We start from the raw sequence: 13,350 nt of genomic DNA, 5'->3' as shown, positions 1-13,350 counted from the left end.
GAGGGGAGGGGTGGGGGGTGTCGCAGCCTGGGATCCCTGGTGGGCAAGATGGGAGCCAGCAGTGGCGGGAAATCTCTAACTTCTAACTTCAGAGAAACGCAAATAAAAATAAATAGCATTATCTACACGCTCTCCTTTAGGACTGAGAAACATGAAGAGAGCGGATAGAGACAGACAGCACTGATGGTCCCTAGAGACAGGACTCCACTCCCATGCCTGGGTAGGAATAGATAGATGCCAGTAAGCTTTTTTGGGGCGGCTCTGCAAGTGACACCAATGTCACCAAAATGTCACAGGTGCCTGCCCTTTGACTCAGTTGCTTCACTACTAGGGATCTACAGAGAGAAATCAGAGCTCAGAGAGGCCCACTCACAGCCAGTGCAGCTTTATTTATACCCGCAATGGTGAAAAGGGGCTCTAAGGGCCGTGGGGCGCGTTCATCACCGAGACAGAGGAGGTCATCTCTGTATCTCCACAGGGAACCGTCGTCCAAGGGGGGAGCCAAGTGAAAACAAGAGTGTCACAAACAGCACAGATCCTGTGACTTCACTTCAAACAGCCTGGAGAGCGCACACCAACAGTTAACTGTAGTAGCAGCAGTGACGGGGGCGGGAACAAGAGAGAACTTTCATTTTCTCTTCTAAACCTTCCAGTGGTAACCACCAAAGGATACAGGCAGAAAGATGGAGGCAAGCATGGCCTTTTCATTGCCCAAAGAAGTCACTGAGCTCTAGGAGAGCCGGGTCTCTGTTCATAAACCTGGGGCCTTTACGGAGCACCTGTTACCTGCAGGGCCACCAGCTAGAGGGAAGGGAAGGCGCGGGGCGGGGCGGGGCGGGGCGGGGCGGGGGGAACCGCTGCGCCCCTGACCTGAGCGCCCTGCGGCAGCTGCCGGCCCAGGCCCCGGGGGTCCGCCCACGCAAGGGTCTCTGGGTCACTCTGTCCCCACTACCAGCCAGGTCTTTCCTGGCACCTACACTGCTTTAGGCGCCTGAATGATTAATTTGCCAAATCTTACCAAAGCCCCCGAGGGAGGTGTTTTTCTCCCGGTTAGATGAGGAGGAAGAGGCCTTCTCAGAAGGGTCGCGGGAACTCGCAGCAGCGGGTTGGCTCCGCGAGCCACGCGGCCTCCGGCTCGCCTGAGCTGTCACTCCCGGGACAATGTCCGATTTGGGGATTTGGGGCGACGGCTCTGGAGTTAGACTTGGCTCCAGCGTCGGGTCCATTTTCTCAGCCATATGGTCATGCGCGAGTTAGTGATCCTTTCTGCAGCCCCGGCCGGGATCGGCTATTTATGGGGGCGCTTTGCGGATTAGAGGCGGCAATGGCTGTGGAGGGCTCGCGTGAACCCCGCACCCTGCTAAGCACTTTTACGGGCTTGGCCCACGGGAGTTGGCCCATTTTTCAGATGAGAAAACCGAGTCTCCGGGCTGAGGAATCTCGCCCCGGGCCCCAGGCTGGCAGAGGCGTTGGCCGCGTGCCCCCAGCAGCCTCAGTTTCCTCACCCGACACGCTCCCCGGGGAGCCGCGGAGGCCCCGCCCCGCCCCGGTCCCGCCCCCCCCGCGGCCCCCCCCTCCGCCCGCCCCGCGCGGGGAGTCTCAGCCCCGCCCGCACCGCAGCCCCGCACGCTCCAGCCAATCGGCGGCGGCGGCGTCGGGTGCACTCGGCCTCGCCCGCGGCCCTCCAGCCCCCGGCTCTCGCTCGCTGAGCGCTCAGTGCGCCGCCGCCTCCGCCGCCTCCGTTCGCTGACTCGGTAAGGCTGGGCCGAGGCTGCGCCCGCGGACGGCGCGCGGGCCTGCGGGCTGCGGCGGGCTCGGGGGGGGCGCGCGGGGACTGCCCGGGTCCCGACCCAGGCGGGGGCGGGGGGCCCCCGCGGCGCGGAGGGGAACCCCCAGCATCCCTCCACCCGGACGGCGGGTTTCGCCGGGAGCCCGAAACGCGAGCGCGGCAGGGACTCCTCACCTCCCGCCCCGGATCGGATCGCGGGGGGCGGGGGGCGTCCGCCGGGGGCCGGTGTGCGCGCGAGTCCCCGGTGCGGGTCCGGTGCGGCCGCGAGAGGGATGCTCAGCCCCCGGACTTGGCAGGATGCGCCAAGCCCGGGACTAGCAGGGCCACTGGCTTCTTTGCTCGCTCCTGTCCCCCTCCTCTCCCGGGAGTGGATTGGGTGTGAGGGTACGCCCGAGGGTCGGCCCGCCGGCGGGTGCGGTGCCGGAGCTGGAGGGATGCGCGGGTCTCCGGATTTGGCTGGATGCCCCCGGCCCGGGGCCACGAGGGGCGCCGGCTCCCACATCCGCTCATCCCACCCTTCTCTTAGGAATGGTTTGGGCGTGGGGGTCCGTCCGAGGGGCGGCGAGGCTGCAGGACGGATGCTCGGCCTTCTGGACTTGGCTGGGCGCCGTCCACCCGCTCTCGATCCCGCCGCATCCCTTCCCCCATCGGGGTAGACTGGGTCTGGGGGGCCGTCCTGGGGTTCCAGGCGGGAGCTAGAGGGACGCTGGGGCCTCAGGACTCCCCGGCGCGCCGTCCGCCCCCCTCCCCGGCTGCCCCCGCATTGCAGCCGTCGGGACACGCCCTTGACGCGGGGCTCCAGGCGCGGCCCCGAGCGTCCGCCGGGGACCACAGGGGCGCCCGGCCGGGGTCTCCGCTGGCGGACGCCCCCCACCCCCCGGTGAGGCCCTGGGTGCGGGGCAGGTGGGCGCCGAGCGTCCGCCCAAGGTCGCGCCCCCCGCCGCGCTGGGGTGGGGGAGGGGCGTCACGTGACCGGGTCCGGGCTCCCTGGGCCCGCAAGCCCCGGCAGGCGCCGTCCGGAGCCCCGACGGGTGCAGCCCTGACCTCCGCTCCCTCAACGAGGCCACGACCATTTCCTTTCCTTTCGTTTTGCTCGGAAAGGCCGTGGGTCAGCGTCTTTGTTGGCTTTCGTGAAAGCTGGAGGGAACCAAGGTGAGGGCCGACTTGAACACCGAGAGTTAACCATCCCGTATAATTAACCAGGTTCGGTGCAGAACACGCTTAAGCAGTCCCCGCTCAGGACAAGGCTTTCGGTTCCTCGGTGCTCCCTGGGTTGAATTATTTAAAGGGAGATTGTTGTGGGGGAACTGGTAACTTTGTAAGTTGCCGAATAAAATAGAAATCCGTTTAACCTTTTGAAACGTGTATTTTGTTACACCATCCTCTTGCACCGGCGTCGGGTTTCTGGCCATTCCAGATATTCAGGCGTGTTGATTTCCTCCCGAACCTCAAACTAAGGGATTAGAACGTGGCTGGACTCCCTGGTTTTTTTTTTATTTTGTGCCAGCGAACAGCACCCCTCCCAGCCCCCCTTTCTCCGAAGTATTTAAGGTGACTCGCGGTGAGTGTGCACGGAGGACGACCTTAATGCAGATAGATGAGCTGGTCTTTGAGGGGAAGCAGGGTCTGGTGGGAAGGCCTATGGGGCCATCGCGTCCCTCGGAACTGAATGCAGCCTCAGACCGAGGGGTCTGGTGGTTGAGCCTCTGTGAGCCTGGGGGCTCCTCTTCGCCTCGAAACGACCCGTTTCCTTCCTGTGAAGCATTGCTAGACCCGGCCTCGCACCCTGAACTCCCATCTGTTGGAGTCCAACAGAAAAGGGCCACCTTTGGGGGCGCACATACTTTGTGTCAGGGTGGCAGAAACTGGCTTCCTGCGCAGGCCAAAATAAGCTTTCGAGTTGGTCCCGAAAACAAGTGGCCTAACCCGGAGGCCCAGGGAGTAAACCTGGCGTCCCCGCTGCTGCCGCCCTTGGCCCGACCCTGGACGCGCGGTAACCCAGCGGTCAAGCCTGGGCCTCCGGGGAGTCCTGGGGCCAGGGCCGCGCTGATGCAACCCGGCCCTTCGCGCCCATTCATAGAAACACTTCATTTTTCCTGGGGCGGGAGTCCCTTCCGGGCGCGCTTTGGGCGCCTGGGGCGCGGGGCTGCGGGCCGGCCGTGGGGCGGCAGCCGGCGCCCGCAGCCCTTCGGTGCCCTCGGGGTTGGCCACGCGGGGCCGGGCCTTCCCACGGACAGGCGCTGCGTGTCGCCGGGGGAGGAGGACGGGCTGCGCCGGCGATGCGCGCCAGCTCGCTCCGGAAGGTCTCTCGGAGCCGGGCGGGTGGAACAGGATCTGAGCGCCGGGGACGCGCCGGGCCGGGGGCGGGGCTCGGGTTAACCTTTCCCCTACTTTTCGCAGCCGTCACGTGACGCCCGCGGCGGGGCGGGGGGGGCGGGGCGCGGCGGCCGCAGCTGCCCGCGGCGCCCTCGAGGACGCGTTCCAGGCGAGCAATTAAAGACGCAGGCGGAGCTCGGAGGGCGGTGGGGAGGTGGGAGGCGGAAAGCGCGCCCGCTGCGGCCCGGGGCTGCTGCTGCACTTTGATCCGGTGCAGTTTTTCCTTTGTTGGAGAAAAGGTTTAGTCATTCTGCGTGGTTCTTACCGGCAGGCCAGAGTGCTGCTGCCGCTGCCGCCGCTGCTGCTGCTGCTGGTGCTCCTGGAAGCCTCAACTTCGCTTCCGGAAGAATTGGTGCTGTTAAGGCTAAAATAAAATTGGCATGTTCAGAGTGCGTGTCACAGATTCTCTGCTGGCTTTGATGGGGCCTCTTCTCTTTCTCCCCAGATGCTTGAGCCACTCCTGAGCAGCTCTTGCCAGCACTGTTCTGTTTGACAGATAAGTAAGGACAAGCACAGGGTCCAACATGAAGGCGGTGCTTAGGGGACCCAAGGATGCGCAGAGTTGGCCTCCCCTACGCGCCCAGGTCCCCGCTCCGGGGACCACCCTCTCACAGTGCCTTGGGTGCCTGTAGAAAGAGTCTAGGCTGCACAGGGCGTGCTTAAAAAAAAAAGAAAGAAAGGAAGGAAAAAAGATCTGGTAATTAACACAAGTAAAGAATATGTTCTTTTTGTTGATTTCTGACGTTTATGCCGCTTTTTGTGAACTTCACCTTTTACCCAGCGCAAATATGGGTGGACCTTGGGTTCCCAGCAGGCCCTGGGTGGAAGCCAACTGACCTTTTTGGGGTAAGGTGATCCTGAGCCTCAGTTCTCTGGAATGTCCACCTTTACTTTCCTGTAATGTGGGTTGTTTTTCTGCCTGTTTTTGGAAGTCAACAATTGAAATTTTGCTGCTGCCTTAGGCTTGCCTCTCTCAGTGTACAGTATATTTGCCACCGTGGAAGGCTGCGAGATTGCACAAGATTATCAACTAGTTGTTGGACACCAGGTAACTCAGGTAAAAAAAGAAAGGACTCCATACCACCAATGCTGTGGGTTCACCACCCACCTGTCCCCGCGGAACCTGAGTGTTCTAGATTCTTTCTGACCGTCCCTGAGTGCCACCTGCTACCTTTGCTTCCCACGGGACTCTTAAACTTGCCTTCCTGCTGATTCCTGTGAGCCAAAGTGGCCTTTCAGATATTAATCCAGTGAAGAACATTTGGGATCCGTTCTCCCCTGGATTGCTGCACTTTTCTGATGCGGTGGGGTCCTTAGGGGCTGTGAAAGTCTGTGCCAGGGAAGCAAGCAGCAGACAGAGGAAACTGTTATGTTCTTCCACCTGCCCGGTGCCCTTGTTTTGCCTTGTGACTGTGCTCAGGGATGTCTGGATGGGAGACCTGCAAGCTCCATACTTCCCACATCAAGGGAGGGACCAGTGACCTCCTCTTCCTACCAGTCTACTGGCTTCCTCCTGAGTCCCAAGGAGGCTGTTGATCCCCAGCGCACCCCTGTCTGGTCACCTCTTTGTTTCCGTGCCCTGGTGAGAAATACGGCTCCATGCAGATGGGACTCGTCCAGTTTCTGAGGAGTCAAGTTCTGAGGGTTAATTCCTTCTCTTTAGAAGCCCTGGCACCTCCTCCCACTGCCCCAGTAAAAGGTAATACGTGTTTAGGTTAAAAGCAAACACAAAATAACCTTGCCTTTAAGAAGTTTTCTTAGGCTGTAACTCTGACTTTACATTTTATGAAAGTCTTCCTCATTTATGAGATAACGCATCTGTCACTAATTTTCCTAAATGTCAACTCCTCTACTGCCCTTAAAAAGATTTAACGTGAAGAGTTTTGGTTTCTTTCTATTTTTTCAAAAACACTCTGTTGTACAATGGGGGGTTAAGGTTAGGGTACGATAAGGTGTACTAGAAATGGATCAGCAGCGCTCCTGCAAGCTGAATACCAGAGTGAGGAGGTCGGTCTGGGAGGTATCTGATGCTGGCAGGGCGTGCAGGGAACGGGGAGAGGGGGGAGAGGGGTCTAGGAAAGAAGTAGAGGGCAGATACACGTGGAAACCCACGTTCCTGGAGCATGGGACCGTAGTTCGGAAGGTACAGTGTGTTCCTACATACTGTGGTGTCAGGCCTATTACTTGATGTGAGGGGGGCATATTCTGCATACTTGATGTGCCAGGAAACGATGTTAGGATAAGGCAGTGACATTTGTTCAAGGCCTCCCTCTCTGTCTCCTTGTCTCCCTGTCTCCTACACGCACGCCCGCGCGCGCGCACACACACACACACACGGCTAAGTGGCAGAGCTGGAGTTCGAATCCAGATCTGTGTTCTCCAAACCTTGTGCCCCGTCTGTCTCCCTGTCCCAGGCTGCTTCCCAGACCCCTGTGCAGGCAGTGTTGGGTGTTAGCATTGCCCCCACCCCACCCCCCTGGATATGACACTGAATCAGCCTTATATGTGTTTCTGGATTTCCAGTTCCTCATCTGTAAAATGGTGCCTCTGACACCTGTTGATTTGTCTCATGAGTGGGGAGGATCCAGTAAGAGGCCAGATGTGAAAATAGTTTCAAGGGTATGAAGTAGGCATGAGTTTTAGCAAATAATACCATAGCCTCAGGCATGTTTTATGGATAGGACCATCCTCTCCAGGCCCTGAGCTGGAACTGGGGCTTGGCAAGGTCAGCGGCATCTCTGGGTGCAAGAGTGAGGAGCGTGCGAGGGAAAGCCACCTTGCCCTTGGTGTCAGGAACATTTGTGGGAACGATATCTTGCTCTGAGCAGAGGTTCAGGGATCTCTTTTGGGTGGAGGCATGCTTCTTCCAGCAGAGGGGCCGCCATCGGCATGGCTGGTGACACAGGTGCTTATGGATCTGCATCTGGAGAAAAATACTTGAGCGGAGCACAGATGATTGGGGCCTGGTGAGGCATTTTGTATTTTCTTCATAAAAACATGACTCTCGGTGACCTTTCCCGAATTCTTTTCTCTTGCGTGGATCATATTTCTTTGTATTTTTCTGATTGGCCATTATTTACTAGAGTGGGCACGATATCAGGTGTACATTTGAATTTGCTTTATTTTTATGCTAGCTCTGTGGGCAGAAGTTGGGTTTTTCCGGAGCCATAAAACAAACTATGATGATTGAGAATTCCCTCTATAATCTGCCTTGACTCAGCATCCTTACCCCATAAACGTGAATGGTGCCCCGTGAAAGACCGTGCTGCAGGCTCTGCCCACAGTGTCTCCTCTGGAGAGTTTTTCCAGGGTTGGAGGCCCGAGCATCCTCCCTGGTGAGGAGTACGGCCTGTGCTGTTGGAGACCCTGCCTGGTGTTCCACGTGGCTGCTAAGCCGTTGCTTCCTGTGGGTAACCTTTCCTCAAAGGATTCCCACCACAGCTGTTGACCCGCTAGATGAGATGGGCCGCCCTTTGCCGGATTTTAATAGCAGGCTGAGCCCAGTCCTGTGCGCGCGTGAATTGTGCAATTCAGTGGAGAGGCTGGTGCCTGTGAATAATTTTAGCGTTGGCACCAATCGTGTTTGTAGTTACTGTAGTTTTATTGCTGACTGCAATCACATCGTTTCGGTTACAACAGGATGACCTAATTTTATATTTGTGTAGCTTTAGGAATCTTACGTGGAACTTTTAATGGAGTACCTACCACTTAACTTGGGAGGTAGGCACGTGGTGTTTGGAGTTGGACGTGGGTCTGCTGGCTGTGACCTTGGGCAGGTGTCTTGGCACCTGCACGTTGATCTGCCCCTTGGTAAATTCTGTGCCCCTTCCCTGGGTTCTCCTGGGAATCAGATGGGTAACGCGGGTGAGACGCGGGTCATGTTGTCCAGTAGCCACAGTTTGGTAGAAGGAATATTTTTGTGTTTTCATTGTTAAAAGCACAGGAAAGAATCTGCTGCATTTGTCTGTCTGCCTACCTACCTTTCTCTCTCCTTATCTGTTGTTTTTAAGGTTAGGTTGAAAGACCTCTGACAGCAACTAATTACATATTTTGGATATCACAGGGCAGGTTTTACTGTTTGTTTATTACGGAGGTGATTTCCATATCTGAATTTACCCCCCGGGCTGTTTTGGAAGCCGGCTAAGCACTTTGCATTGTGCTGACCTTTTACCTCCTTTCCTTAGCCAGCTGCCTGCCCCAGAATCCTGGCCAATGGGGGTGGCACTGGGCCAGCTCCTCCTGAAGGGTAAGGGGACTAGCTTAGGGATGGCTGATGTTATGATTGCTGGCCGCTGACCTTGTGTGAACAAATTATGGTGAGGAAGAGTTGATGGAGGAGGAGGACAAAGCAGGCACATATGAAAAATGAACTACAGAACAATTTTTTTGTCCAAAGATGTGGTGAGTGGCATTGGGCAGTTATCAAAATTAAAGTAGTCTTACTGAAACTAAGGTATGTGTTACATCAGCCCCCACCCCCTGCCCCCAGCATTCACTTGGCATTAAGTGTTAGAGAGCTGTCTGTCTGTCGTCCTCAATGGATTCAGAGTAGAACAAGGATTTGTGTCCTGGAGACACTCCTCACTTCCTTTGGGAGATTAAATGAAATATTTTTTTTAAGTTTTTAAAAAGGTTTTTATTTATCAGAGAGAGAGGGAGGGAGCGTGCACATGTGAGATGGAGAGGCTGACTCCCCGCTGAGCATAGCCTGACTCAGGGATTTGATCCCAGGTTCCTGATATTGTGACCTGAGCGGAAGGCAGATGCTTAACCAACTGAGTCACCCAGACGCCACCTAAATGAAAGATTTACAAATGAAAGTCACCTTCCAGCCTGTGTGGGGAGAATCACCAGCTGAAACCTGGTGGAACTCGGTTCTCTGGGAATGTGGGGTCAAAGGCAGCCTGCAGAAGGGGAGTTTGAAGCTAAGTGTGAACCCAGAAGATGGGAATGGAGAGAGAGCAAAGGCATCCCAGCTGTGAGTTGGAGTTAGCAGGCTCTCCCGGCCAAGGCCCAAGTGGGGGTCTGGCTTGGGAAGCTGTAGGAACAGCCGCATAATAGACCAGTGATGTGAATTTATAAAAATTGCTATAAATAGGTCGTTGCTCTCAACTCGGATCTTGGTGTCTTTCCGAGAGCAGATTAACATAAGATGCTTAAGTTCTCTGGTGCAGACCTTGTAGACTCTCTCTCCAGTAGTGGGCTTCATGATTTTTAAAGTAGCACGTCACATGGTTCCCATGCTCAGCCTGGGGGTGCAGCGCCCAGGTGTGTTCCAGGCCGGGAGGTTCATGCAAGCTCACGTCAGCTGGGGCTGCCAGGTGGGCACTCTCCACCAGAGGCGGCCAGAGGTGGTTTCTGCAGTGCCAGGAAAAATAAGCAGGTCCACAGCCCCACAGCATGCCAAGCCACATAGACCCAGGGGGCTTTCTTTCTATCTTCAGCACTTTGGGTAAATTTCTTCACGTCTCAAGTGCCTCAAGTGGCCACTTCCTGGTTTACCCCTAAACTGGTCTGGCAGGTGCACAGCAAGAGGTGGCCTGACATCAAGAATAGTCCCCAAGGGGCCTTCCCCCTAGCACAACCAGGGCTTCTGGGGGAGGAGGAGCCAGCCTGTGTTCCCAGAGGGTGCGTCTGCTGTCACTCTCTTCCCTCCTGCTCAGATTTCTTGTCAGAGGGCTTCCGGTGGAGATGATTCGAGGGAAATAATGAGTGACCCAAAGGGGAGTAAAGCTCTCTTTTATGCTTTTGTGGTTTCTTTGCAGCCTCTCCCTCTCCCTCGTCTTTTCTGCTTTTCTCGCCGGTACGGGTGTTTTCTCTAGCCATGTGAGAACTCGGAGTGCAGGTGCGCATCCTGCTGAGCAGGAGGTGGATCCCAGCAGTCATGCCCTGTAAACTTTGTTCCCAGAGAAGCCACCTCTTTCCACCCAGGTAGATAGGTGCTCAGGTGAGGATGGTATGGTGGCAGTGGGGGTGAGGGGCAGCATACCTTTCCAGACTATCAGGTTCTGGTGCTTGCACCCAGCACAGGGGTGAGGTGCAGCATGAGGACACTCCAGCCTGTGTGCATGCCTGGGCCTAGCAGGCAGTGGCGGTGTTAGGGAGGGAGAAACGGGGAGGGTGTGTGGAAGGTGACGGGATGAATTTGCGGTTGACTAGCTTTGGTGTCAGTGGAGGTGTGCATGAAATGGTGAGTTGTGTGTGCAGGGAGAGGTTAGAGCCCCAGGCAGGGTCCTGCGGGGGGCTGAGTCCTGGGGTGCAGAGGGGCTGGAAGAGGAACCAGTGGCCCCCAGCTCAGAATCCTGAGAATCCCTAAGAGGGGCGAGTGGCAGGAGCAGAGAGATTGTGGGAAGGTGTCTGTGCCCGGTCACCTTGTCCAGGAGTGAGTGAGGCCAGCCCATGGACACTAACAGTTTAGTTGTATGTCATAGATTGGACACTGCAGAGCCCAGTGACAGCCCCAAGGGGCAGGGAGGGAGGTATGGCCTGCCCTCTCCAGGGCCACTGTGCTGTGGCCTTCACTGTTGTGCTGGAAGGTTGGTTGGAGGGATAGAGAAGAGGCTGTCGATCGTAAGTGGCCTGCATCCACACGCAGGCCTGGCCTGCCAACTGGCCCAGGGCCCTTCCTCTTCCAGGGTGTTGGGGTTTCCAGCTGTGCTGACAGAATGACAGGACAGCCTTGCCTGGCCAGGGTCTCCCGGGAGGCCAACCCGGGAACGGAGAGTTCAGAGACTGGGCAGTGTCACATGGACACAGCAGGTTCATCGGTACTATTCCAGACTGTGTGTGCAGCATGTATGATTGAAAACTTTTAGAACAGAAGACAGCCTTGCCGTGTAGTACAGTGACGTTCACTGGGGCTCTTTTGAGGTCCCCTGATTCATAATTGTCCATGAATTAATTGATGGCTTGTCTCCTTCCCCTGGGCAGGTTGCCTCTTTCCAGCCTCCGGCGTGGTTGGCCTCCCCTCCAGCCTTTGGGAAGTGATGGTAGCTGTGCCTATATCAGTTACTCCGGCTGTCCTTCTGGGGAGACGGGGAGGCAGGGCAGGCGGGCAGGCTTCACCCACACCCACCTGGGTGAAAGGTGAGGGTGTGCCCCGCGTCCGGTGCAGAGCGAGCAGTTCCTGCCAGGGTGCAGTAGGTCAGGGGTGCTGGGATCCCACAGACAGTCTTTGTTGTTGTTGTTCTAGGTGTAGTTGGGTGGGTCGGTAGATATTCTTATGTTGTGGACACAGTGGAATGCAAGGGCAGGCTTGTGGGCAGACAGCAGCCCTGGAAACAGACCCCTCCTTATTTGACTTTGTCTCCATGCCTGGTTAAGGGGCCCAGCCATGGCTCTGTTGAGGCTGGCTCGTGGCTCGTGGGGCTCAGGGGTGAGGTGTCCCCAGAAGGCAGACACACTGATGAGCTCACAAAGGGCCTGGGAGCTTTGAAAGTTCATTCCTGAGGGTCAGATGTAGTGCTGAGCTACAGTGGACAGGTATTTTATTTTGTTAGATACGTTTTAAGAAATTATGATTTTTTTTATTTGAGAGAGCGCGCGCGCACGAGTAGGGGAGCTGCAAGCAGAGGGAAAGGGAGAAGCAGACTCTGCTGAGCAGGGAGCCCGATGTGGGGCTCGATCCCAGGACCCTGAGATCACGACCAGAGCCAAAGGCAGGTGCTTCACGGACTGAGCCACCCAGGCGCCCTATTTTAAGAAATTATTAAGAGAGAATCACAAACGTACAGGAGAAAAGAGCCCAGCATAGCAGAGCCCGATAACGGCCACTGCCCGACTTCACCAGTTCCCACCGGTGGCCAGCTTCTACCTCTGCTCCTCTGTGCGCTCCACCCCCAGGGATCTTGAAGCAGACCCTAGACTTGACGAAAGATGAAATTGCATTGATAAATACTTCAGCATGTGTCGGTAAAAGATAGTAGCTCGTTTAAAACATAACCACACTATCCTATGCCACCTAAAAATATTTAACAGTAATTCCTCGATGCTATGAGCTGACAGTTGTTTGGAGGAGGAGTCCTCATTGAGTGGGACACTGATGGCCCTGCCCACCTGCCTTACCTGTTTGGGAGAGAAGGTTTAGGCACATGAAGGTTGAATAGATGACACTTGAGTTTCAGGAGGCTCGAGAGGCTGCATTTTAAAAATAGCTTTAGGGGCACCTGGGTAGCTCAGTGGTTGAGTGTCTGCCTTTGGCTCAGGGCATGATCCTGGGGTCCTGGGATTGAGTCCTGCATCAGGCTCCCCTTGAGAAGTCTGCTTCTCCCTCTGCCTGTGTCTCTGCCTCTCTCTGTGTGTCTCATGAATAAATAAAGTCTAAAATAAATTAAAATAAATTAAAATAATAAAATAAAATAAAATAAACAACCGCTTTCTGGCGGTATGACTTCACCCACTGTCCCTATGCCCACCCAGAGCATGCACTTCAGTGGGTTGAATCCATTCACACACAGGGGCACCCAGCACCATCCCTCCCCTCGGCCATCCACCCCACTCAGTGGTCATGTGTACCCCAACCCCCGGCAAACACTTCTCCCTTCTGGCTCTGTAGATTTGCCTGTTCTGGACACTTGACATAAATGGAGGTGTACAGTATGTGGCTTTTTGAGTCTGGCTGCTTCCTTCCTATGGTAGGATATCCTCAAGGTTCATGAGTGTGGTAGCGTGTGTCAGGTGCTTCACTCCTTTTTAATAGTAAAGAACATTCTGTTGGATGAATAGGCCACATTTTCTCTACCCATTCATCAGTGGAAGGACATTTGGGCTGTTTCTGTTTTGTTTTTGTTTTTTTTTTTGTTATTTGAGTAATGGTGTTGTGAACCTCTGTGTACAGGATGTTGGGTGGACACGTGTTTGGTTCTCTAGCATGGACACCGGGGCGTGGAAGTGCGGGGCTGTGTACTAACACCATGTTTTGAGAAACCACCAGACTGGTGTCCATAGCAGCTGCACTGTTGTGCATCCCCAGCGGCAGCACATGGGGGTTCTGGATTCTCCACCGCCTTGCCAGCACTTGTTACCCTCCATCCTTTGGATTCTAGCCATCCTGGTGGGTGTACAGTGGCATTTGGCCTCAGTGTTGATTGGCATTTCCCCGACAGTGATAGGAGGTAGCATTGAAAGCATATATTGTTTTTCTTTTTCTTTTTTTTAAAATATTTTATTTATTTATTTATGAGAGA

At 55.6% G+C, this 13,350-nt stretch overlaps 1 protein-coding gene and 1 long non-coding RNA gene across 2 annotated transcripts in view; one reads left to right on the top strand and one right to left on the bottom strand.

Moving 5' to 3' along the window:
- Positions 1 to 369: 369 nt before the first annotated feature.
- LOC140612554 (uncharacterized) lies at positions 370 to 1,550 on the bottom strand. The gene is made up of 2 exons (XR_012013721.1): positions 1,019 to 1,550; positions 370 to 560 (listed from the first exon to the last, which is right to left on the bottom strand). It is a non-coding gene; the product is annotated as an uncharacterized lncRNA (long non-coding RNA).
- Positions 1,551 to 1,661: 111 nt separating this feature from the next.
- The window catches only part of CPT1A (carnitine palmitoyltransferase 1A), a 56,687-nt gene continuing 44,998 nt past the window's right edge, over positions 1,662 to 13,350 (top strand). The window contains exon 1 of the mRNA XM_072790225.1: positions 1,662 to 1,754. The gene's annotated coding sequence lies outside the window, so the exon portion shown is untranslated. The remainder of the gene's footprint in view (positions 1,755 to 13,350) is intronic.

Source organism: Canis lupus, chromosome 21 (genome assembly GCF_048164855.1).
Source record: "Canis lupus baileyi chromosome 21, mCanLup2.hap1, whole genome shotgun sequence".
NCBI classification, from domain to species: domain Eukaryota; kingdom Metazoa; phylum Chordata; class Mammalia; order Carnivora; family Canidae; genus Canis; species Canis lupus.
This window is presented reverse-complemented; position numbering and strand designations above follow the sequence as displayed.